Below are 18619 nucleotides of genomic sequence, written 5' to 3'. Positions count from 1 at the left end.
TTTGTCAGCGCGCTGCACATACAGTGGTGCAGGTGCTGGGCTGTGAGCGATGGGCGATTAACTCGTTTTAATTGCATTCTTGTGTGAGAACGATGACTTGCATAATATTTGAGTATTTAGTCTGCTTTGAATTTTGGAGAAACTTTTTGTCTAGTTCACAAAATCGTTTCAACGAGTTTCCTTTATTAAGACATCTAACGTAAATGTCATTGTGGACAAGCAAGTCATTGAGCTGACATATCAGACAACAATTGTCGGAAAAGGCAGCGTTTTTAAGCGGGAAATACAACAAATAAAGTTAAAACAGCCATAGAGACCAGTCTCTTAACTCACCACTGTCAGCTATTGCATCTTGAGACGCGGGCGCGAGCGGGGGAGACCAAAGCGCGAATATAAACACGTGACACAGGTGCTCGCACCAGTCACGTGACTCGCGCTCTGCAGCTCATGCTGTATGAAACAGACGCACGCGCATCAACTCGTAACTGTACGGCCCGTTGTCTAACTTACTAAATTTATTCTAGAGATGTCTTTTTTACAGACTACATAAAGGGCCGGATCAAATTACCTGGGGGGCCGGGTTTGGCCCGCGGGCCGCCAATTGAATAGCCCTGTCATACAGTATGTGCAGACAAACACACACATCACACACAATGCCTGGCTACCACAATGTCCTCAAAGTCAGGAATAATTTGTTTTACTTACGAAAATCATAGAGAATTAATTTGCAAGACATCTGGTAAAAAGAAGATACCTCTATATCCCTTTCTTTTCTCAATAATTTTTGATAGGAAACTAGTTGACATAAAATAAAAATGTTCAATGGCAATGACAAGATGCAATTGAGGTATTTTTATTACATTTTTATATTCCCATTGGTTTAATGGGTTGAAAGGTTAAAGTATTAATAGAAAGTAACAATTTACAATACAAATTTTGTATCTTTTTTCAATTTAATTGCTCTCTGGACTCGGGCGGACTCGACTTGGACTCGGCCTTTAAGAACTCGGACTTAAGTCCAACTCGGACCCTTTTGGACTCGGACTTGGACTCGGACTTGATGTTTAATGACTTGGTCTTGACTCGTACTCGACAAACGTGGACTCGGACCCAACTCTAGCTTTCACACTTTTGGAAATGGGGTGGGGGATGCGACCCAAAAAAAAACTTCTGTTTTTTTTTCAACCTTACACAATCAATACCACAGACTGCAGAAAACTAACTAAACAAAATAACAAAACAAACATAACTGTTTGGTATTGATTTTAACACACTGATCTTCCTGATGATAAAACAGTAAAATCTCTCCAACCACATTTAAATAAATGTTAAAAGATATTTTAAATGCAGATGTCTGAAAGCTATAAAAAGATGGTCATTTTATGTTTGCTCTGTATAATGTTTGAGTCTTGGCCGCATAAGCAACACCCACATTTAAGCAACATAGAGCAGAGATCAGCCTGTTGAGGTTTTAAAACCTAAGGCTGATGTTGCATTTTGTCTATATTGCACAATGTTTTTACAAAATCTTCCATAGATGCATCTTACACAATCCACCAAATACCAATAAAGTTCTCATGCTGAGCACTCACATTTAAAACCTCAACAGGATCTCTCTGTTGCTTAATGTGGAATTGCTAAGATGTGTTGTAAGGCACACAAATTGCAGAAACAGCTATATTCAATTCAATTCAATTCAATTTTTATTTATATAGCGCTTTTCACAATTGGTGATTGATTGTTTCAAAGCAGCTTACATTAATAGAAGCAGTGGAAAGCACAGAAAAACGACAGATAGCACAACATAATCAGTGTTGGGAAAGTTCACTTTCTAAATGAACTAGTTCAGTTCACAGTTCACAAATTTTAAAATGAACTAGTTCAGTTCATAGTTCATATTTCAAAATTTTGAACTAGTTCACAGTTCCAAAAATGAACTAATTTATAGTTCTTTTTTCTCATATTATTTTAAAAAATCATTGCCATTATAGCCCATATAGAACCACAGACAGCATTATTTTATTAGTTTTAACACTGACACTAAATGCGTCAGATTTCATCTTCATATCCAACTTTAAATCCTTATTCAACCAGTGTTTACATTAGCATTGACTGTCTTTTAATTTTTGTATTGGCTTGCACATACCTTAAAAAGGCTAGGCGGTGCTTCAAGGGGGTTGTCCGGGCGAGATTGCGCTGAGAGGCATTGCGTGTAGTACAACTCGCAGTGCACCGCAGGTGCAGGTTAAATAGCGTGAGCTTAGTCAAAGTCTATTTCAAGATCCAGAATATGCGTTAGCAGCCTATGTTAATCGTTAACGATTTAAGACAAATATGATGTTATTTAATGTTAAACTATATGAGTGACGCGGCAGGGATTTCAACAGCGTCCAGTCAGTGTTGCTTTGATGACGTATGCAGCCTGGTGGCGGTGTTGCCAGATTGGGTGTTTTTTCCGCTACACATTAAGGCCTGTTTACAGTGTGTTTTAGCCAGGTTTTCCCCTGGAAGACTATACAGATATCTGGCACCCTATTGAAAGACGTTAAACTGAAAGAACGTGCCGTTCACAGACACCAGAATGAACGAGTTCACAGTAACGTTCATCAGGCATTAATACAGTACGTTCAGTTCATGTTCGCCCAAAATATGAACGAGTTCATGAACTTTCGTTCAATGAACTCGTTCAGGCACAACACTGAACATAATACACGATAGCACAAGCAGCTAAATTTGCTGCGGCTATGAATCAACATTATAAGCGTGCGTATTGCTGATGTAACGTAAAGGGGAAGGTGCTAAGTTAAGCCTAAAAAGGCTGCCTCCCCGGGTTGAAAAACCCCCTAGGAGAAAAAAAACCCAGGCTTAGCCGGGGAAGTAAAAAAAGTCCTAGGAGGGAAAAACCCTTGGGAGATATATTTATATATACATTGAAACGATTAAGGAGATTAGGCGGAGGTTAAGGGCGTTCTGCTGGTGGTCGTTGGTCATGCATCAGCTGGGCATCACGTTGAAGGTCTTCCGGTGGGTCAGAGGTGTGCCGTTGTTACAGGCCCCGTGCAGAAGGCCGTGTAAGCAGATTAGAAAGTCCCTGTAAAAACAGGAAGAAATGAGGAGACAGGAGCAAACGTGTCTGTGTCGCGCATAATCCCCAGCAATTCCCTTGAGGGTGATATGGAGACGTTCTCGAGTGACGCACTCCAGCCAACTGTCGAAGATTCCGGAACAGTGCATTCTCGAACTCTTTGCCCTGATTATGATGTAACTTTCCAGGGTAGCCAAAGCGAGGGATGTAGTCACTGAACAATCGCTCAGCCGCTGTCCGTCCGGACTTATTTCCCGTAGGGTAAGCTTGAGCGAATCGTGTAAAGTGGTCTACAACAACTAAGATATATTCATACCCTCCCTGACTCTGTTCCAGGTGCAGAAAATCGATGCAGACAAGTTCCATTGGCGAGCTGGAAGTTAAACTCCCCATAGGTGCTCGGACATGCGTCACTGTTTTTTTGCTTTTATGCATGGACACTTTTTGGTAATGTACTCCTCCACCTCTTTCTTCATGTGTGGCCAGTAGAACCTCTCCCTCATTAAGTGGATTACTCTTTCTTGGCCTACATGTCCCATCCTGTCATGCAAGTGTTCTAAAGCCAGTTGTCTGTACTTTGTTGGAAGAACAAGCTGTTTTCTCCCGGCTACGTGCCGATACAGACACCCATCTTCCAAAGACAGCTTGCTCCACTCTCTTAAGAGTTTCCTGGCTGGACCCCTCACACTTCTCCTACTTTCTTCATCTGGCACCTTATCTGTCTCTTTCATCTCCATTATCCTAAAGATCAGTGGGTCATCCCTTTGAGCTTTGGCGAGTTCATCCTTGCTTACAGGCAGCAACAAGGGGGCGGAGGAAGGTAGGTCCAAGTTTGCATTAGCCATATTCAGTGCTGCAATCCAAGCCACATCCTTCTTTCTAGCTGCATTAGTTCCATCCCAGATTGCTCGTATCACCTCTAGTGAGAGATCCTCTGTGCACTCTGCAACATATTTCTCCATATCAAGAGGAAGGCGTGACAGGGTGTCAGCATCAATGTTGGCTTTGCAAGGTCGGTGCTTGATATCGAAGCGAAAATCTGCCAGTTCTCCCACCCATCGATGGCCTACTGCATTCAATTTTGCCGTGCTCATGATGTAGGTCAAGGGATTATTGTCTGTGTAGATGGTAAAGTGAGGGGCGTAAAACAAATAATCCCTAAACTTCTCGCACACCGCCCATTTTAAAGCAAGAAATTCCAGTTTTCCACTATGCAGTCGGTAACCCTTTTCAGCTGGAGAGAGAGTCCTGGAGCCGTATGCGATGACCCCCAACCTCCCATCCTGTTGCTGATATAGGATGGCCCCGAGACCCCTTTCTGATGCATCAGTGTGTAGGACGAAAGGAAGATTGAAGTCTGGGTACGCTAAGACTGGGGGGTTTACCAGCATGTTGATTAGCAGGTCGAGGGTTTCCTGGTGTTCACTGGTCCATTCCACTGCCGTTCGCGAAGGCATCTGAGGACCTTTTCTCTTTCTTTGACTGTGCTGGTTCTTTGTTGCCCCTGGCTGAGTCTGGAGTAGACTGTAGATTGGCTTGGCCACACGTGAAAAGTCTTGTATGAATGGGCGATAATATCCAAGGAATCCAAGGAGTCTCCGCACCTCTCCAACTGTCTGGGGTCTGTGACTCTTCAGTGCTATTACCGCCTCAAGATCGTGAGGGTCAATCCTTACTCCGTTGGCCGACACCAGGCGACCCACATACCGGACTTCCTGGCGAAAGAGTTCGCACTTCTCAGGCCTTAATTTTACTCCGTGGTGCCTAAGAGTCTGAAGGACTTTCCTGATTACTCCTACATGTTCCTCAAATGACCTGGCGTAACACAACACATCATCAAGGTATGGAGCACAGCACTCATCCCTGAGATCATCCAGCATCCCCTCCATACTGCGCTGAAACGCTGGTGCATTGGACAAGCCAAAAGGGATTCTTACCCACTCATATAGGCCCCACAGAGTGATGAAGGCGGTCATGTGTCTCGAACCCTCGGCTATGAAACCCTGGTGGTAAGCCTTTCCCTGGTCGAGGATGCTAAACCAAGAATACCCTCCCAGGGTGTCGATCAGGTCTTGGATCCTCGGCAAAGGGTGTCTGTCTGGTATGGTCTTCTTATTAAGAAGGCGGTAATCCACACACAAACGCAGTGAACCATCCTTCTTCCGAACACAGACTACTGGTGCCGAATAGGGGTACTTAGATTTGACAATCCACCCTTTTGCTAGGAGATCTTGGATGTAATCCTTTACTTCTTTGAACAAGGGTTTAGGTATTGAGGAATAGGCACGTTGCACTGGTATGTCGTCTTTAAGGTTGATGGACATTTGGAGACTCGGGATGCAGCCAACCTCACTTCCATCTCGGGCAAAGGATGCAGACTCCTCATATAACATCTGCTTAACCACTGTTTGCTGATCCTTATTTAGATGACTGAGATCGACAGGTGGATGCCACAGGGTCAAGTTTCCATCCACCGCTGTCACAGATGCACCATGAACCTTTCCAGTAGTCTTTGTTTCATTGGGCATGTCTGTTTCCAACACTGTCTCAATGGGGTGGACATACCCTAGGATTCTGTTTCGAGGCAGGGTAATGTCGCGTGTAGAGGGGTTGCCGATAGGGACTTCAACGCATGAACTCTGGATCTCCAAAAGCCCTTCACCCATATCCAACTGCTCCAACTGCACATTGTCTACATCTGGCTCAAAAAGGGCTATAGTGCCAGACTGATCCATTTTGGGTGATACTCTGCACTTTACCCATGCTACCTGACCTGCCGGTATCAACACGCTATCTCTGTTTACTCTCAATCGCCCCCACTGTGCGTTTTGCTCAGGGGTTTGTACAAAACTAACCAGATTCTTGGCTTCCTCACTGGATACTGCGATTGTACTAGGGTTGGGCGATGTCCCCATAAATTGGCAGTTGACGATGGTTACGTAAACCATCGCGATGGACGATGATATCGTTAGGTGGGGGGGTATTTTAATTTTTCGTTATTATTCGTTATTATATAATTATTATTCGTTATTTTACTTCATTACTTCCACTTAAGAAGAGTTGTGCACTTTTTATTTTAATATATATTTTACATAAATACTATTCTGTACTTAAAATCTATAATTTTGTTATTTTACTATCCCAACTAATGTCTCTTTCCTATAGGTTGCACATAAGGGGAAAAAGTAGCTTTAATCCACTGAAGAAGAGTTGTGCACTTTTAAGCACTTTTTAATCTCTTTACATAAATATTTTTTTCTATTTAAAAGCTATAATTTCGTTATTTTACATACCCAACGACTCCTCCGCGCTTTCCAAATTTTGCACGTAAATATCTGTGCATATGTGCCACCAGTACTCCGTCAGAGAGCGGGTCTTCAGCACCGCGGGGAGCAGCCAGCACTTCAATCCGCAGCTTATTAAAACTAGACAAAGTGAACAGGGCCAGACACATCAAAATTTAAACATGGTCTGTGTATGTAAATCCCGCGTTTCGGTCGGAGTGTTGTTCCCGTTTTCTTGTTCTTGACGTTCGCTGAATTCTGGGTTTATATCCTAATCTGCCGCTTCAGTGCAGTATAGCCTCAATGTAACAATGAGCACGATCTCCCGAGACACTACAATAGGCTACTAATAAATGATTAATATGGGCTGTTTTCTTGTACAAAATTAATTATTTTAAGATAAATGTACAACATGTAAAAAGACAAGATTCTAGCAATGTCAAGATTAGGGATGGGCATTTTCCAGTAACTTACTATTACCAGTAATTTACTATTACTTTTAATACTTAATTTTTCGAATATTTAAGCTCTTAAAGAACAAATATTCGTTTATTTAAATTATGTTAATTAAGACATGCGTGTTTTGTATTTTTCATTTTGTCATAATTTCACAGAAGGCTTATAATTAGGAAATATCCACAACAAGCTAAACTTATATTCTGTATGTATATATATATATATGTATGTATTTTTAAGTTGAAAACATTGTAATATATATATATATATATATATATATATATATATATATATATATATATATATATATATATATATATATATATATATATATATATATATATATATATTTTTTTTTTTTTTAATTCTTCTTAAAAAATATCCTACAGAAAAAAATGCGTTAAAACTTAATGCGGAGCGAAGTCTAGTCAAATCCTTAGTTTCAAGTCGGTCGTTAGTATTAATTCATTACTGTTTGATCTTACATACATTATATTATACCAAATATTATACACTAACCCCAAATCTAAGCGAAGTTTGAGGACTTGCGAAGTTTAAAGTTTGAGGACTTGACAAAGTATCATTTAAACAGACTCAAAACACCAAGAGCCCGGAGCAAATGAAAAAACACATCTACATAACCGACTGCTCAGTCGCCATATAAATATCTTCTCAGTTTAGTTTGACATGTATTTGTGAATAAAGAAAACCGTATTTATCCTACCTGCTTCGGTAAAAGCCCGTTCTTCTGACTAGATACAATAATGCCTTCCTGATGATGGTTATCCGATAAAAACAACAGACGGATTGAACAAGATTGAATATCTGTATTTAGCATTTACAAATAACGTAAGCGGCTCGATACCTTATTGTTGACTGTGCAGTTACTAACGTTAGCTTAATTTAACAACATTTCACAAAGACGGTGCTTTGCTTTAAAGGGGACATTCCATGAAAATCAGACTTTTTCCATGTTTAAGTGCTATAATCGGGTCCCCAGTGCTTCTACCAACCCAGAAAACATGAAAAATAGCAACCCTGTAACTTTGTTTTGGTAAGGCTCTCTCTGCAAGCATGTGAATAAATAGGTCATGCGGATTTCGCTCCCCCCATGACGTAGGTAAGGGCTCCAATTATAATGATACCGCCCCTTCAACTGCGCTATCCAACCATGAGGCTACCTCGAGTGCGATAGACAGAGAGAGAAAGAATGACTGACAGCACGACGCGTTTGTATTCCATCAAACACAAACAGGAGCCTACAATCTTATAACTTGTAGTTTTAATAATCTTTCTAAATATTGAATTAACTTTCTAAATGATTAACCTTACCTTAGTGCAAGAGAGAGAGAGCGAGTGAGCGAACGAACAAGAGAGAGAGAGCAACGCAACGGTTCGCTTTCAAGCAAGTTATGTTGTTTAAAATGTTTTTCTGAAGTTTATATGAATGAAGACGAGGATTAATGCACTGCACGAGACAGAGTGAGTGAACAACGCGTATTCACTATCATACACAATAAGTAAATATGTTGTTTAATGTTTCTCTGAAGTTTCAAATGAATGAGGAGTTACAAAATAGATGAGAGACTGACAGAAACGCAAATGTGTTCAATATGTGTGCACAATAAACTTAAACATGTCATTTGATCTGTTTCTCTAAAGTTTAAGCATTAAACGTGTTGTTTTATTACAGATCATTTAAATGTGCTCGTGTGGTTTGGTCAAAAAGCAAACTTCTGAGTGTTTGTGGACGTGTATTTTATTGTAACATGCTGAAACTCATTATGCCTGTTTAAAACAAGGGCAACATGAGACCTTAAGTCTTTATTTTTATTCCACAATGTTCCCCATCTACTGATAAACATGTATTTAGTATGCATAAAACAGATAATTGACTTTTTAAACTTGTTCATATTTATAATGCTTAACATCGCTCACTAACTTCTTTCGTGAGAGAATCTCCCTCGATGCTCTGTCAGCTCTACAGCGGGAGCGCTTGAGACTCCGCCCACCTGAGCAGCTCGTTTGGATTTAAAGGGATACACACAAAAACGGTGCATTTTTGCTCAGCCACATAAATTGCCTATTTTAACATGCCACAATAAATTACCTATATGGTATTTTGAGCTAAAACTTCACATATGTACTCTGGGGACATCAAAGATTTATTTAATATCTTAACCCTCAAGAGTTCCTTTAAAAAACTTCCTTAAGTGTTCCTAAGGCCACAAAATGACACCTTCCCAAAACTGCTCTAAAAATATCATACGTCAATATTTTCTTTCATTTTAAACGATGCTATCTTTTAGAACTACTTCTGCCTGAAACATACATATCAAATATTAATATAATTTGTGAAAATTTTAACCCTTTATATGCCTGTTTGTTTACATTAGCCCATGTTTTTTTTAACAGAAAAAACAAAAAAACTAAATATTTTCCAAAAAACACATTTGAACCACCATGTGATTATTATTATTATTATACCCTGAGATGGGTCAAAGATTGGTAGCAACATTGATTTTCATGCATTGTTATTTTTTGAACAGGGTCAGATTTTATAAAAAACTTCCTTAAGTGTTCCTAAGGCCACAAAATGACACCTTTCCCAAAACGGCTCTAAAAATATCATACGTCAATATTTTTTTTCATTTTAAACGATGCAGTCTTTTAGAACTACTTCTGCCTGAAACATACATATCAAATATTAATATAATTTGTGGAAATTTTAACCCTTTATATGCCTGTTTGTTTACATTAGCCCATGTTTTTTTAACATAAAAGAACAAAAAAAACTAAATATTTTCCAAAAAACACATTTGAACCACCATGTGATTATTATTATTATTATACCCTGAGATGGGTCAAAGATTGGTAGCAACACTGATTTTCATGCATTGTTATTTTTTGAACAGGGTCAGATTTTATAAAAAACTTCCTTAAGTGTTCCTAAGGCCACAAAATGACACCTTCCCAAAAACTGCTCTAAAAATATCATACGTCAATATTTTCTTTCATTTTAAACAATGCAGTCTTTTAGAACTACTTCTGCCTGAAACATACATATCAAATATTAATATAATTTGTGGAAATTTTAACCATTTATATGCCTGTTTGTTTACATTAGCCCATGTTTTTTTTTAACAGAAAAAACAAAAAAACTAAATATTTTCCAAAAAACACATTTGAACCACCATGTGATTATTATTATTATTATACCCCGAGATGGGTCAAAGATTGGTAGCAACATTGATTTTCATGCATTGTTATTTTTTGAACAGGGTCAGATTTTATAAAAAACTTCCTTTAGTGTTCCTAAGGCCACAAAATGACACCTTCCAAAAAACTGCTCTAAAAATTTCATTCGTGAATATTTTTTTTCATTTTTATCGTTGGAGTCTTTTAGAACTACTTCTGCCTGAATCATACATATCAAATATTAATATAATTTGTGGAAATTTTAACCCTTTATATGCCTGTTTGTTTACATTAGCCCATGTTTTTTTAACAGAAAAAACAAAAAACTAAATATTTTCCCACAAAAAAACATTTGAACTACCATTTGATTATAACTATTATTATACCCTGGGATGGGTCAAAGATTGGTAGCAACATTGATTTTGATGCATTGTTATTTTTTGAACAGGGTCAGATTTTATACAAAACTCACACTTGTGATCCCAAGGCCAAAATGACACCAAAATGACACCTTCCCAAAACCTGCTCTAAAAATACCATACATCAATATTTTTTTCCACTTTAAACTATTACATTTTTTAACACTACTTCTTCCTGAAACATACATGTCAAATATTAATTAAAGTTGTGGAACTTTTAACCCTTTAAATGCCAATATGTTCATGTTAATCGAACCACAGTGTTCAGCTGATGTCGTAAAAACCTTTTGTGGGACATCGTAGCCCAAATAGTGACCTGTCCTGATTTCTCACTCCAGAGACTGAGAGCTAATTAATTTTTTATCTGTAAACACCGGTCAGAATGAGCAGCCCCACATAAGCCTGCAGTTTCTCTGTCTCAAGATCTCTCCAGTCTGTGACTGTCTCCCATGTAGGTTTGTCATGGCCCCAATATGCTGCAGGATTTCATGCATCAGCATCAATGAAAAGCTTGAAGTCAGGGCTGATTCGGGCAGTGGCATAGTGTGTGAGCCCTGGGATCAAATCTCTGGCTGCTGGAAAGTAGCGGAGCGTCTCCATGTTTGTGGGAGACCAGAAGATTTTTCAATTTTTGACGTCCATCCTGCCGCCACTTCATCCATCTCCTCTCCTCTCTCACCTTCTGACAAGTCTTCTGAAGATCCTTCTAATGAATTAGACTCCAGCTGGTCTACTTCTACCTCTGAGGCCTCCGTGTCGACCTCAGAATCCTCGGAGGAAGATGAGGAGCCATCCTCGCTCTTGAAGTGCATGATTATTTCAGGAGCCTTATGTGTGCTGTAATGCCTTGCCATTTTCACTACTTCTGCTATACTGTTCATACTTATAGCAGTGTATTTGCATAAACAACATGAGTGAGAAACAAAATGAAGATTGATTTTGTTTCGGTTCTGGCCTCTCATCGTTTTTATTACTGAATTAGTTTATAACGCAGAATGTGCCTTTCAAAGAGAGAAGAATTTGGATATGTTGAATATGCCCCCCTGCCCCACTCATCACCGACCCCACCCCGACATCACCCCACCCCCTTACCACTCAGACACACTTTTTTTACACACACACCAATTTTCAACATTAAAGGTTTATCTTTTCAGCAGCTATGCGGTCCGCAGAAAACAGCAAAAATTGTGACATTTTGATGAATGCATGAAATGGTAAAAAGTAGCGCCACCTGGTGGACAAGTATAAAAATTAAAACTTCAAGGCCAGTAGTTTAAAATGATATATTGACATAAAGGTATGTATTAGTTTATGTTAAGATAAATGGGGGGTCAAAAATGGTAGTTACAATGGTTTTCAATGGGGCATTTTTTGTCCGAAGGAACACATTAGTCGGTTTTTGCGTAGCTTAGCCATTTTAAGCTAATTTAAAAAACTGAAACCAATATTCTAAAATGTATCAAAAATGATTAACCTTTGGCAAGTTTGGGCAATATTCAATCATCACAGTCAAGATGGTTTAAAAATTAAAATCAAAATGGCACAAAATGTCCCTAGGAACTCTTAAGGGTTAAAAACGTCTTCTGGAATGTCCCCTTTAAACTGCCATGTGCAGTTATCCGGTTCATTTTCAAAAGAGCACCGCATATAATAAATGTTCTCCGTTTCATTTCGTTCTCCGTGTCTGTCACCTTATTACCAAAATAAAGTAGACTTTATAGCAGAAAGCTTACAAATCACTTATGATGTGTTGATTCGGGCGGCGGAGAAGCACGTTTAATAACACGTGAGCCCTCACTGAGCCAGTGGCCAAATACGGCGCGGCGCGGACAAACCCGGAGATAAAAGGAAAAACTTAAATTCGTCTGCAATCTGCATTGCTAAACAATCAGAAATACATACAAATTAATGTTCATGTATATTTTACATTTAAGTCTGTAAAAGACAGTATATATGAAGTGAAAAAGCATTAAATAAGTTGTTACCCTTTGGTGGCACATTAAAAACAAACAAACATTCGAATAGCATTTTTTAAATTCGAATTATTATTGCCATTCGAATATTCGAATATCCGTGCCCATCCCTAGTCAAGATCAAATTCCTGACAGGATATTTTCACAGACTAACACACGTCACGTCTCAGGCATAGACTACAGTATTTAAAATAGCATATATGCATTAGTTATATTTTCTATTTAATTTATAGAGCAATTCACGCAAAGATATTAGGTTAACTATAGTCCATATAGAAGAGAGTAAGTGTATGTCGACTCGCAGCGGAGTGGGGAGGGGGCGTGGCATCACGATGGTGTCTCTCCATCGTGATGTCAGTCAACCATCACGATGGACGATGATATCGTCTATCGGCACAACCCTAGATTGTACTGGAAAGTAATGAAACTAAGGTAGGAACTAAACGCTCTGGCTGGCCCTGAATTAGCTCCTCTACTACATTAAAGCCAAGCAACGGCCTCTCGATTGGGATCTGGCTTACCAGAAAAGGGACGTTAATTGAGAGGTCTGAATTATTGTTTCCTTGCAAGTTGACTGTAATAACAGCCCACCCAACGAAGGGTATTTGATCTCCATTGATGGCATACACTTCTAACTGCTCTGTCATTCCTATTAGCTCCACCAGAGGCCTCACGTCTACAGTAGGTAAGTATTTGTCTTTCCAGATACGGTCGATCATGCTTACTTGAGCCCCGGTATCAAGCAGAGCAGTTACCGCGAGGCCATTGAAGTTACACTGAGCCAGGGCTTTTTTTCCTATCAATTTAACTAGAATTTCCTTCTTAGTTCCAGGTGGCGATGGACTGTCAATTTGCTTTCCTTTCTCACAGAGGGTTTGATCTTTAGAGCAGGGAGATACTGTTGAGTGTTTACATTTTACAGAGTCAGGTTTGATCCCCAAAATGGAGTCCTCGGGGTTTTGGGACATACAAGGCTCGGTCACTGGTAGTCCCCTGGCAGTGGCCGTCTCCCGTTTCCCTGCGGTTTCTGCTTCCGGAGACATCCTCGAGCCCGGTGACCCTCTTCGCCGCAGAGAAAACAATGAGTGCAGTTCTGTTGTCCAGCTTCGACACACCTGGGGCAACCTCAAAGTTTTGCTCCTCGCTGTGGGGTGTGATCTCTTGCAAAGCATTGACAGGTATGTTCAGGTTGTGGCCTCAGTGTTGACTGGCGCATGGCATCTACCATACTGGTAAGCGCGTCAATGCGAGCAGTAAGTTGTATGATTGGATCGTTTTTGATTTTCTGAACAGGCAGCTCTTTTACTTCTTTGTCAGGTTCGCTTTCAAGTTGGGCAGAGCTTGCGTTACTATGCTTGGGACGGGTTATTGGACCCAATCTTCGTGCTCGCTCGTTTTCATCATTGGTGATTTTCATTACATTTCTCACAATTGCCTCATCTGTGATACTGTGGTCAGCCAACAGGGGTTTGAGCTCACTCCTGACATCCTTATACTTGTGGCCCAGGCCCTGATACCCAGTGTGAAGGAACACATCCTGAATTGTGGCTGGGCTGTACCTCACATCCGTGTTTGATTGCTTGATAGCAAAGAGTATTTTCTGCTTAAGACCTATTACCCTGTACAGGAACTTGTAAGGTACCACCCACAAGCCCAACGACAGATACAAGTGGAGTGGGTGAAGGGGTCTCGTGTTTGTTCCTTCCTCAGCGCTTCTAGAAGAATAATTCCATATCATGATTAAATTATTTTCTTTGATCTCTGTGTTTAAATTATAATCTGACTCCAATTTAATATACTAAGAATTTTGTGCATTATTCCAATTATCTGTTGATCATAATTTAGATGTTTGATTATTTATAAATTCCCATAGTCTTAATTATTCGTTCATTAGGGACCCGATATCGCACAGGATATACGCCGGCCGTTGCGTACATCTCACGGACACAAAATTGCCAGTTCTGATCTTAGTCAGAGGTTGCCGGGTAAACTAATATTTTTACGTCTGGCCGCCCCATGCTTGCTCCGATCATAAAAATAGTTACTTTAGTCACGATCATGCAACTTGCTAAGTCAGGTGATAGACATACATCTGAGAGTCCTGGTGAATGTGCTACATGCTCCATTCAACATCAAAAAACCAGTGTGATCATATCCTGACATACTTATTTTGCGGTAATATCAGACTCCTTCTAATCTACTGGAAATAATAATTTCTGAAAGAATTAAAATAAATCAATAACATTTCTGAAGAATTCAGATGAAACAAATGTAACAATTTATTATACCAGGCAGGTTTCAGCTTCAAACATAAATTAAACAATATCATACAGAATTTGATTCAATTCCAATTAATTAAAATGATCAACAGTTGCAAAAGTTACAAAGTCATACCTGGCAATAGACACTGGCTACAGAGTACTTCCATCATGAATATAATATACCCAAAATGGTGTAAAAAGATTCTGTTAAAGATTTCTCACATAATGTTTGAATACACACACCCAAAGTGTGGGGAAGATTCTTGCTAAAGAATACTTCCCAGAGTCTCTTGCCAAGCCACCTTATATACACAGAATGAGACAAAGAATAATAAAATCTCAAAACAGGATTTGGTTGGTCGGTTCTCGTGACCTGAAGAGGAGCACCAAATGGGACTGTTAACCATCTGTAATCTAGATCTTCTCATGATGTGACACCCCTCACAGGAGTACAGATTATGTCTTAAGTTTTAAACTTTGATATACTTTCTCTTAGCAGTATAGAAATTAGACCTTTTTAACCATTGCACCATCACCTTTAAAACGAAACCAAACATGAAGATGAAACCTTTGTAGCATCACACTATATGATATACCCAATGTTACATGTGTTTAGTATATTTCCAGTAACCAAACCCTTAAGGGATAAAAGAGAGGGGGTGAAATACAGATCAGTTCCTGGGTATCCGTAACCCCTGTGGAGAGAGACAACAGGTCTCTCAAAAATAGACACAGAATGAGGTTTTATTGTTTTATGGTCCAGCTCCAAAAACAAAACTTGTCCACCTTGTCCTACAATTTGTTGGGGTGTTTCGGTCTCCATCTGTTTTGCGCACATCAATTCCTGAAATAACTCTGTGCTGCTCTTGTCCCCTAGGTGTGACTGAAGGAACCTCTTAAGTTCTTCCACTGTCATATCTTCCTTATTCATAATCATTTCTTTAAAGTTACCTGGTTTAATTGCACGTAGTATTCCCCTGACGAGTTCAGCTTCACTGAAATTCTCTTTAACTCCATCATCAATCTGTCGACACACACTGGCATATGTAATGTCGGATGCATAGTCACCAATTTGCCCCCCTTCTATCTTAAATTCACGACGTTGCAGGCTGGAGAGGTCTCGTAACGAGACTACTTTTTCAGAGATCCCCTGTGAGGTGCTTTCAAGATTCTTATTTATCAGCATGTCACTATTGTGTTTTACAGGTGGGCTATGAGTGGAGTGCTGTGTATGTGGTGTAAGATACTGAATGAGTTTCCTACTCAGCTCTTCGAAATCTGCATGCGTGACAGTTGGTATCTAACTCTCTAAATTTCTCTAAGTCAGATGCAGTTTTGAGCGATTCTACATGCACAGTGTCTGAAGTGATCATGTGACCTGTGAAGGTGTGTACATGTGAAGTGGGTACAGGTAAGACATTAGTATTACTCTCAAATTCACCATGATCAGGCGCTGCTGCACCATGCTCTAATATAACAGCCTCTACAGTCCCTTGTAGAACCAAAAGTTCCGTCATACCTCTGTCCTCTGATTCTAACAGGTGAGTGCTGTACATGAAGGCATTTATGTATTCAAGACAGCCCTCCTGATCCTCAACGTCAAGTTCGGAGAAGTCTTTCCCTGGTATTGGACCGATGCTTTTGGCAACTTGGAACAGTTCAACAGAAGACAGGTTGAGTAGACTTTTCCTGATGTCCCACACCAGGCCCTTGCGTACTCGATCAGCCATGATGAACTCTTTTCCACAGTCCCTCGAGCCACTCGCACAATCACCAGCCCACTTCTCACCGATGTCCTCGCTTATTGGATCACCATCTCACTCAGCGTCCGCACTCGTTTGGTCCTCAGGATCAGGTTTGGTGGATCGACCTCCCAGGGCTTCAGGAGTCGATCCCGGACGAGCCCCCAAAAATCTGTTACAGGCCCCGTGCAGAAGGCCGTGTAAGCATAATCCCCAGCAATTGTTTATTCAATGTTTTTTTCACATTGTAATTCAATAAAGCTTTATCAAAAATATATATATTTCTTTGTCTTTGTTAATGCACAAATGCCATTCTTTTTCTGTAATGACAAAACAATGAAGATTTCACCTTTTTTTCCACAAAAAACATACATGTGAATTTTTCACACTACACCTTTAACTCTACTCATACGATTCACATGTTATCAGATGAGCATAAAATCTTAAAACATGACTGAACATGTAAGGCATAAGAACCTGAAAAATAATATGTAAACCATACACATTTTACACTCTAGTTACTGATACTATAATCAGATTTTCCATCATGTTACAAAAACATTAGTTTTTCCCTTTTTTACTGGCAGAAAATTAAAGTGCATTACACTCTCTTGCACTAAAATGTCTGTTTAACACATTGTCTGGAGAAGTGCATTGATATAGACCCCTTCACGGTTCACGTCACAGGCTGTTCCCACTGCGCATGTCGGGGTCAGAAAAGTCATTACAGCTGATTGAGTTGCGTATTATTCGGTATCGTCAAAAATGCCTACTTACGTCGTGGGCTATGAAAATCGCACGAGGTCTTCCGTTAAGTTTTCGCGATTCATGCAGAATCTCAAAAACAAAAAAATACAACATCTGCGTCTGCAAGCAATTAACGTGCAGACTGGGACAATGCAAAGATCAAAGATGCTTGTGTTTGTAGTGCTCACTTCATTTGAGGTAAGTCATCATTTTTCAGCACTGTTAGATTAAATTATAAAGCCTAAATGGTATGAACAGTTCGACCCCGTGCTGCGCGCGCACCCGATAATCATTCAATGTTTACAAACCTTGAAGGGGTCTATATGGACACACACAGCAACTCTGATTAACTAAATACAGATATATGGATAACAAAAATATATTAAACATCCTAACCTGGTAACTGGAGCCTGTATTACTCAAATTAACCGCATATCACAAGCACGTGAGGAGCGTCCACAAAATGGCGGACGATTTACATATATACACTATCTTCAGAAACCAAAACATTCATACCAGTGCATTTACACACAATACATATGTAAGGGATAATGTAGAGGCAGCCGGTAGTTATTGGGAAATAAGCCCCGACAGTGTGATCAAGACCCGACGCGAAGCGGAGGGTCTTGTATCACACTGAAGGGGCTTATTTCCCAATAACTACCGGCTGCCTCTACATTATCCCGCTTATTACACGGCTACTTGCCACATAAGAAAAAAACTGGACATGAATATGAATTTGAAACATTTTATTGGCATATTTGTTTTAAATTAACATTTTTATCCTTCCGCGAGACTTTGCACAGATGCATAAAATGATCTAAATACCTTATTAAGATCCTCTGCTTCATACTTGTCTGTCTCCATTTTTTCTCTTTTAGCCAATCTTTGAAAAGTTGGCTTTGTAGCTGTCATGCTCTATTTTGTCAAGTTCAGTCTCAGTAAGCTCTCGGTGTTTTGTCGTGGTTGTCGAGTGTTTGTCACAAGATGGCGCCAAACAAACAGTAATCTTTATTGATCTTTATTGGCGCGGAGCATATTTACTTGTGCAAGTAGTACCGGCTATGCGTTATTATTTTGGAGTGGTTATTATTTGAAAAGAACGAACCTGCAAATGTCTCAACTGACCAATCAGAATCAAGCATTCCAGAGAGCCGTGTAATAAGTAACATTAACATATACGAACTAAATGACTTGTGTGCATTTATGTTTTGTTGTTGTGAAAGTCATACCTGTAAAAACAGGAAGAAATGAGGAGACAGGAGCAAACGTGTCTGTGTCGCGCATAATCCCCAGCAATTGTGAGAGCGCCTGCGCAACAGTGCCCCTTCACGCGAATCCTCAGTTCATTTTCAAAATAAAAGTCCCGTTCTTTCTCAGCAATAGACAACATTTTAAACGTTGCAGTTTTCAGCTTTCCATAAAATTTAACATATAATATATATATATATATA

Source organism: Misgurnus anguillicaudatus, chromosome 10 (assembly GCF_027580225.2).
Source record: "Misgurnus anguillicaudatus chromosome 10, ASM2758022v2, whole genome shotgun sequence".
NCBI classification, from domain to species: domain Eukaryota; kingdom Metazoa; phylum Chordata; class Actinopteri; order Cypriniformes; family Cobitidae; genus Misgurnus; species Misgurnus anguillicaudatus.
Note: the sequence above shows the minus strand (reverse complement) of the source record.